Source organism: Pecten maximus, chromosome 12 (genome assembly GCF_902652985.1).
Source record: "Pecten maximus chromosome 12, xPecMax1.1, whole genome shotgun sequence".
Classification (NCBI taxonomy): Eukaryota; Metazoa; Mollusca; class Bivalvia; order Pectinida; family Pectinidae; genus Pecten; species Pecten maximus.
In genome coordinates, this window is record NC_047026.1 from 3,563,587 (window position 1) to 3,572,270 (window position 8,684).

The window sequence follows — 8,684 nt, forward strand, 5'->3', positions numbered from 1 at the left end:
TGGCCGTTTGCCACGTTACACAGATGACTGCTTATTTAGGGTTCATTAGATAGTGTTTTCCATCGGGCGGACCACAGACTGGCCGCTTAACAGAGGTGGCCGCTTATTCAAGGTGGCCGTCAGAGCAGGTTTGACTGTATATCCATGTGTACAGGGATTTTCTATAAAAGAGGAAAGAAAAAGGAAAATATATCATGATAGAACAAATATTCGTACCTAACACTACTATCTGGAAGGACAACTCTGGACGATGAGCATTTGTCAGAATAAGTCTGTCCATCGTCCAGAGCTATGTTATCGCAGCTATCTTGCGTGTTCCTCTCAATCTCTCATAAATCACACATATATTGATCTATACAGTACTACGGTAAAGGCTGTCAATTCTAAAGGATTCTATTTTCTGCAATAATTTTGATTACTGAATAAAATCTGGAAAACAGATACATTGTATCTTGAAAATCAAATTAGATAATTGAAAACAAGAGGCCCATGGGGCCTGTATCGCTCACCTGGTTGGATTAGACCAAATGTCGAAATAATGTTAATATTCAATTTGTTTTATTTGTAAAACTCTAACAATGCTATATATGGTTATAGTGTGGGAATCCGAACTGCTTTAAAAATTAATGAAGTCCAGACTCTCTAAGGTCTGAAAGACCTCAAGAATTGTTTATAGAACATGCATTCATCACTTTATGACAAGTAGCGATTTAAAGGAATTACCTCTATTTCACCTATTGGGCCCCACCCCTTTGGCCATTCGGGGGTCAGAGTCACCATTTATGCAAAATCTGTTCCCCTGTTTCTGACCAAATTGGGTTCAAATCCATTCATAACTTGATGACTAATAGCGATTCAAAGGAATTACCTCTATTTCCCCCACTGGGCCCCGCCCTTTTGGCCCCTTTAGGGTCAGAGCCACCATTTATGCAAAATCTGTTCCCCTTCCCCCAAGGATGTTTCGGACCAAATTGGGTTGAAATCCATTCATAACGTTATGACTAGTAGTGATTTAAAGGAATTACCTCAATTTCCCCTATTGGACCCCGCCCCTTTGGCCCCTCGGGGGTCAGAGTCACCATTTATGCAAAATCTCTTCCCCTTCCCCCAAGGATGTTTCTGACCAAATTGGGTTGAAATCCATTCATAACTTTATGACTAGTAGTGATTTAAAGGAATTACCTCTATTTCCCCTATTGGGCCCCGCCCCTTTGGCCCCTCAGGGGTCAGAGCCACCATTTATGCAAAATCTCTTCCCCTTCCCCCAAGGATGTTTCTGACCAAATTGGGTTCAAATCCATTCATAACTTTATGACTAGTAGAGATTTAGAGGAATTACCTCTATTTCCCATATTTGGCCCCGCCCCTTTGGCCCCTCGGGGGTCAGAATCACCATTTATGCAAAATCTGTTCCCCTTCTCCCAAGGACGTTTCTGACCATATTGGGTTGAAATCCATTCATAACTTTATGACTAGTAGCGATTTAAAGGAATTACCTCTATTTCCCCTATTGGGCCCCGCCCCTTTGGCCCCTCAGGGGTCAGAGTCACCATTTATGCAAAATCTGTTCCCATTCTGCCAAGGATGTTTCTGGCCAAATTTGGTCAAAATCCAATAAGAACTTTATGACTGGTAGCGATTTGAAGCAAATGTTGACGGACGGACGGACGGACGACGGACGGACGGACGACGGACGCCGCGCCATGGCATAAGCTCACCGGACCTTTGGTCCAGGTGAGTTAAAAATCATGGTCAGTTCCATAACTTGAGCAAACAAGAGGCCCATGGGGCCTGTATCGCTCACCTGGTTGGATTTGACCAAATGTCAAAATAATGTTCATGTTCAATTTCTTTTGTTTGTTAACCTCAAACAATGCTATTTATGGTTATAGCGTGGGGATCCCAACTGCTTTAAAGAAATAATGAAGTCCAGACTCTCTGAGTTTACAACATGCATTTATAACTTTATGACTAGTAGTGATTTAAAGGAATTACCTCTATTTCCTATATGGGGCCCCGCCCCTTTTGCCCCTCGGGGGTCAGAGTCACCATTTATGCAAAATCTGTTCCCCTTCCCCCAAGAATGTTTCTTACCAAATTGGATTCAAATCCATTCATAACTTTATGACTAGTAGCGATTTTAAGGAATTACCTCTATTTCCCCATTAGGCCCCGCCCCTTTGGCCCCTTGGGGGTCAGAGTCACCATTTATGCAAAATCTATTCCCCTTCCCCAAAGAATGCTTCTGACCAAATTGGGTTCAAATCCATTCATAAATTTATGACAAGTAGCGATTTAAAGGAATTACCTCTATTTCCCATATGGGGCCCCGCCCCTTTGGCCCCTTGGGGGTCTGAGTCACCATTTATGCAAAATCTGCTCCCCTTCCCCAAAAGATGTTTCTTATTAAATTGGGTTCAAATCCATTCATAACTTTATGACTAGTAGCGATTTTAAGGAATTGCCTCTATTTCCCCATTAGTCCCCGCCCCTTTGGCCCCTTGGGGGTCAGAGTCACCATTTATGCAAAATCTATTCCCCATCCCCAAAGGATGTTTCTGACCAATTGGGTTCAAATCCATTCATAACTTTATGACTAGTAGCGATTTAAAGGAATTGCCTCAATTTCCCCTATTGGGCCCCGCCCCTCAGGCCCCTTGGGGGTCAGAGTCACCATTTATGCAAAATCTGTTCCCCTTTCCTAAAGGATGTTTCTGACCAAATTGGGTTCAAATCCATTCATAACTTTATGACTAGTAGCGATTTGAAGGAATTACCTCTATTTCCCCTAATGGGCCCCGCCCCTTTGGCCCCTTGGGGGTCAGAGTAACCATTTATGCAAAATCTGTTCCCCTTCCCCAAAGGATGTTTCTGACCAAATTGGGTTCAAATCCATTCATTACTTTATGACTAGTAGCGATTTGAAGGAATCACCTCTATTTCCCCATTAGGCCCCGCCCCTTTGGCCCCTTGGGGGTCAGAGTAACCATTTATGCAAAATCTGTTCCCCTTCCCCTAAGGATGTTTCTGACCAAATTGGGTTCAAATCCATTCATAACTTTATGACTAGTAGCGATTTAAAGGAATTGCCTCAATTTCCCCTATTGGGCCCCGCCCCTCAGGCCCCTTGGGGGTCAGAGTCACCATTTATGCAAAATCTGATCCCCTTCTGCCAAGGATGTTTCTGACCAAATTTGGTCATAATCCAATCCAAGGATGTTTCTGACCAAATTTGGTCAAAATCCAATAAGAACTTTTTGACTAGTAGCGATTTGAAGCAAATGTTGACGGACGGACGACGGACGACAGACGACGGACGCTGCACCATGGCATAAGCTCACCGGACCTTCGGTCCAGGTGAGCTAATAATGTTCATATTCAATTTGTTTTAATTGTAAATCTCTAACAATGCTATATATGGTTATAGTGTGGGAATCCGAACAGCTTTAAAGATTAATGAAGTCCAGACTCTCTTAGGTCTCAAAGACCTCAAGAATTGTTTTTAGAACATGCATGCATTCATCACTTTATGACTAGTAGCAATTTAAAGGAATTACCTCTATTTCCCATATTAGGCCCCGCTCCTTTGGCCCCTCGAGGGTCAGAGTCACCAATTATGCAAAATCTGTTCGCCTTACCCCAAGGATGTTTCTGACCAAATTGGGTTCAAATCCATTCATAACTTTATGACTAGTAGTGATTTAAAGGAATTACCTCTATTTCCCCTATTAGGCCCCGCTCCTTTGGCCCCTCGAGGGTCAGAGTCACCATTTATGCAAAATCTGTTCCCCTTCCCCCAAGGACATTTCTGACTAAATTTGGTTCAAATCCATTCATAACTTTATGACTAGTAGCGACTCAAAGGAATTACCTCTATTTCCCCTATTGGGCTCCGCACCTTTGCTCCCTCGGGGGTCAGAGTCACCATTTATGCAAAATCTGTTCCCCTTCCCCAAAGGAAGTTTCTGACCAAATTGGGTTCAAATCCATTCATAACTTAATAACTAGTAGCGATTTAAATGAATTACCTCCATTTTCCATATTGGGCCCCGCCCCTTTGGCCCCTCGGGGGTCAGAGCCACCATTTATGCAAAATCTGTTCCCCTTCCCCCAAGGATGTTTCTGACCAAATTGGGTTCAAATCCATTCATAACTTTATGACTAGTAGCGATTTAAAGGAATTACCTCTATTTCCCCTATTGGGCCCCGCCCCTTTGGCCCCTCGAGGGTCAGAGTCACCATTTATGCAAAATCTGTTCCCCTTCCCCCCCAAGGACATTTCTGACTAAATTTGGTTCAAATCCATTCATAACTTTATGACTAGTAGCGATTTAAAGGAATTATCTCTATTTCCCCTATTGGGCCCCGCCCCTTTGGCCCCTAGGGGGTCAGAGTCACCATTTATGCAAAATCTGTTCCCCTTCCCCCAAGGATGTTTCAGACCAAATTGGGTTCAAATCCATTCATAACTTAATAACTAGTAGCGATTTAAATGAATTACCTCCATTTCCCATATTGGGCCCCACCCCTTTGGCCCCTCGGGGGTCAGAGCCACCATTTATCCAAAATCTGTTCCCCTTCCCCCAAGGATGTTTCTGACCAAATTGGGTTCAAATCCATTCATAACTTTATGACTAGTAGCGATTTAAAGGAATTACCTCTATTTCCCCTATTAGGCCCCGCTCCTTTGGCCCCTCGAGGGTCAGAGTCACCATTTATGCAAAATCTGTTCCCCTTCCCCCGAGGACATTTCTGACTAAATTGGGTTCAAATCCATTCATAACTTTATGACTAGTAGCGATTCAAAGGAATTACCTCTATTTCCCTTATTGGGCCCCGCCCCTTTGGCCCCTCGGGGGTCAGAGTCACCATTTATGCAAAATCTGTTCCCCTTCCCCCAAGGAAGTTTCTGACCAAATTGGGTTCAAATCCATTCATAACTTAATAACTAGTAGCCATTTAAATGAATTACCTCCATTTCCCATATTGGGCCCCGCCCCTTTGGCCCCTCAGGGGTCAGAGTCACCATTTATGCAAAATCTGTTCCACTTCCCCCCCCAAGGACATTTCTAACTAAATTGGGTTCAAATCCATTCATAACTTTATGACTAGTAGCGATTTAAAGGAATTACCTCTATTTCCCCTATTGGGCCCCGCTCCTTTGGCCCCTTGAGGGTCAGAGTCACCATTTATGCAAAATCTGTTCCCTTTCCCCCAAGGATGTTTCAGACCAAATTAGGTTCAAATCCATTCATAACTTTATGACTAGTAGCGATTTAAAGGAATTACCTCTATTTCCCATATTGGGCCCAGCCCCTTTGGCCCCTCGGTGGTCAGAGCCACCATTTATGCAAAATCTGTTCCACTTCCCCCAAGGATGTTTCTGACCAAATTGGGTTCAAATCCATTCATAACTTTATGACTAGTAGCGATTTAAAGGAATTACCTCTATTTCCCCTATTGGGCCCCGCTCCTTTGGCCCCTCGGGGGTCAGAGTCACCATTTATGCAAAATCTGTTCCCCTTCCCCCAAGGACATTTCTGACTAAATTTGGTTCAAATCCATTCATAACTTTATGACTAGTAGTGATTTAAAGGAATTACCTCTATTTCCCCTATTGGGCCCAGCCCCTTTGGCCCCTCAGGGGTCAGAGTCACCATTTATGCAAAATCTGTTCCCCTTCCCCCAAGGACATTTCTGACTAAATTTGGTTCAAATCCATTCATAACTTTATGACTAGTAGCGATTCAAAGGAATTACCTCTATTTCCCCTATTGGGCCCCGCCCCTTTGGCCCCTCGGTGGTCAGAGTCACCATTTATGCAAAATCTGTTCCCCTTCCCCCAAGGATGTTTCAGACCAAATTGGGTTCAAATCCATTCATAACTTTATGACTAGTAGTGATTTAAAGGAATTACCTCTATTTCCCCTATTGGGCCCCAGCCCCTTTGGCCCCTCGGGGGTCAGAGTCACCATTTATGCAAAATCTGTTCCCCTTCTCCCAAGGATGTTTCTGACTAAATTGGGTTCAAATCCATTCATAACTTTATGACTAGTAGCGATTTAAAGGAATTACCTCTATTTCCTGTATTGGGCCCCGCCCCTTTGGCCCCTTGGGGGTCAGAGTCACCATTTATGCAAAATCTGTTCCCCTTCCCCCAAGGATGTTTCTGACTAAATTGGGTTCAAATCCATTCATAACTTTATGACTAGTAGCGATTTAAAGGAATTACCTCTATTTCCTGTATTGGGCCCCGCCCCTTTGGCCCCTTGGGGGTCAGAGTCACCATTTATGCAAAATCTGTTCCCCTTCTGCCAAGGATGTTTCTGGCCAAATTTGGTCAAAATCCAATAAGAACTTTTTGACTAGTAGCGATTTGAAGCAAATGTTGACGGACGACGGACGGACGGACGACAGACGGACGGACGACGGACGGACGACGGACGCTGCGCCATGACATAAGCTCACCGGACCTTCGGTCCAGGTGAGCTAAAAAAGGAAACATGATTTTTGTTGAAAACATTTTCCATAAAATTATGAAAATTTGAACTATCCCAAAATCATGCATCCTTTACGGTATTTTAAGGAGTAGGATGATATGCTCCTGTTAGTGGTCAAAATAGTGACCTCTCATTGATTCAGTGAATATGACCTACCACAGCTAAAGGGAATGTCTCATTTGCTGAAAACTGTTACAAACAGCCATAGTTTTATTTTCACATAGGACATATAAGTATACAATATAAGTATATAATATCATATATTGAGTATATTGACATACCAGGCGAGCACCTCTGGTTGGATCTCGTAACTTTGGTTATTTACAAATTCATGTAACAGTGACCTATATTTCAACCCCAGATATTTTAATAACAATATAGGGGCTGTAGCAATGCATAAACTGTCCCTTACCAAAATGTATGGAGTAAAGAAATTTTAAGTGAAGAATCTTAATACTGAAGTATTACTTAGAGTAAAACGCAACTACATACCACAGTTTTAAAAACACAGAAATTTTCAACGAGATTGGTAAAAAAAACTATGAGAGAAGATCTCTGATAAATAGAAAACTGAAACAAGCAAAGGGCAATAACTCTCTTGAAATTTGATCAAACAAAATACCAAAGGGCAACCCACATGGAATTTTTAATTATATTGAAGACTATCAAGTTTCAAAGAGACTTATTAAAAAAAAAATGAATGAGGGAATGAATACTGAAATAAAGGGCAATAACTCTTCAAAATGGCGATTAAGAAAAGCTTGTCACAAAACACTGGATGCAAAAAGAGCAACATCAAGATTTTCAGTTACCCAGATTTCAACCGAAGTGAGAAGGCTAAACTTCAACTACATTGCAGGATAATCGTAGTGGTTTGGTTTAATTTTGTTTAACGTCCTATTAACAGCCAGGGCCATTTAAGGACGTACCAGGTTTTGGAGGTGGAGGAAAGCCGGAGTACCCAGAGAAAAACCACCGACCTACAGTCAGTACCTGGCAACTGCCCCACGTACGTTTCAAACACAGAACCCAGAGGTGGAGGGCTAGTGATAAATTGTCGGGATACCTTAACCATTCGGCCACCGGGGCCCCAGCCAGGGGGAGACACCGAGTGAGATATGGTCATCTCCCATGAGCAAAACTATACAACTGTGCAAGAAACAGCATTGAATAATCACTAAAATGTGGGATAAACTGTTCAACATCTAGCTACAAGATTTCTATTGGTTTCATTATATAAATTCTGACATAACCACTCATGTAAGATCCTCTACTTAACAAATAAACATACAAATGCAAACATCTAACAATGTAACACTAAAATTTCTTCCTGGGAATGTAATTATAAAGTGATTAAAACCTGAATGATACAAAAATTGAGAGAAAAAAACAAAAACAGTTTGCTGAGAGTTTGTTGGGTTTTACAAGTTTATCTGATCGGCCAACATTGTATTTATAAACCACTTTTATAGTGAGCAGGCGTTATCCTTCCGTACACTTTAAATTATCAAAATTGAAAAGACATACCTGGGTATTCCTTGAAAAAGCTACATTTACTAGATACTGTACGACTGTATAGCCTAATCACACCTTGGTTGGTGGAGAGTTAAGCTATACCAAAAACAAACAAAGAAAGATAACTCTTGTGGTATCTATAAATTATGTACGAAGGGAGACAACTCTTCCATGTTTGATAAATTTGATCAGGTCAAAGATGTTTGAACGAGTGAGAACCTTTCTCCCGATGACTATCCCCCCCCCCCCCCCTTTTTTTTTTTATTTCCCTTAATTTTCAAGTATTTGAGATGGAAATATAATTATTGAAAATGTGCAAGACAGATATTCTCATGTCATGATTATGTACAAGACAGAAATTCTCATATCATGATTATCATATCTATGCAAATGAGGTCAGATAATTTGAAGTTGAGGTTTGTATAGTGTGATCAACCAAATTGTCCAATACCAGGCACACGTACCGAAGTCCTATAATCGTTTTATGGAAAAAGTTTTTTTGAAAATTTGAAAACTTTGGTTTATTTTGTTTAACGTCCTATTAACAGCCAGGGTCATTTAAGGACGTGCCAGGTTTGGAGGTGGAGGAAAGCCAGAGTACCCGAAAGAAAAACTACCAACCTACGGTCAGTACCTAGCAACTGGTTACAGATGAACGGATGGATGACG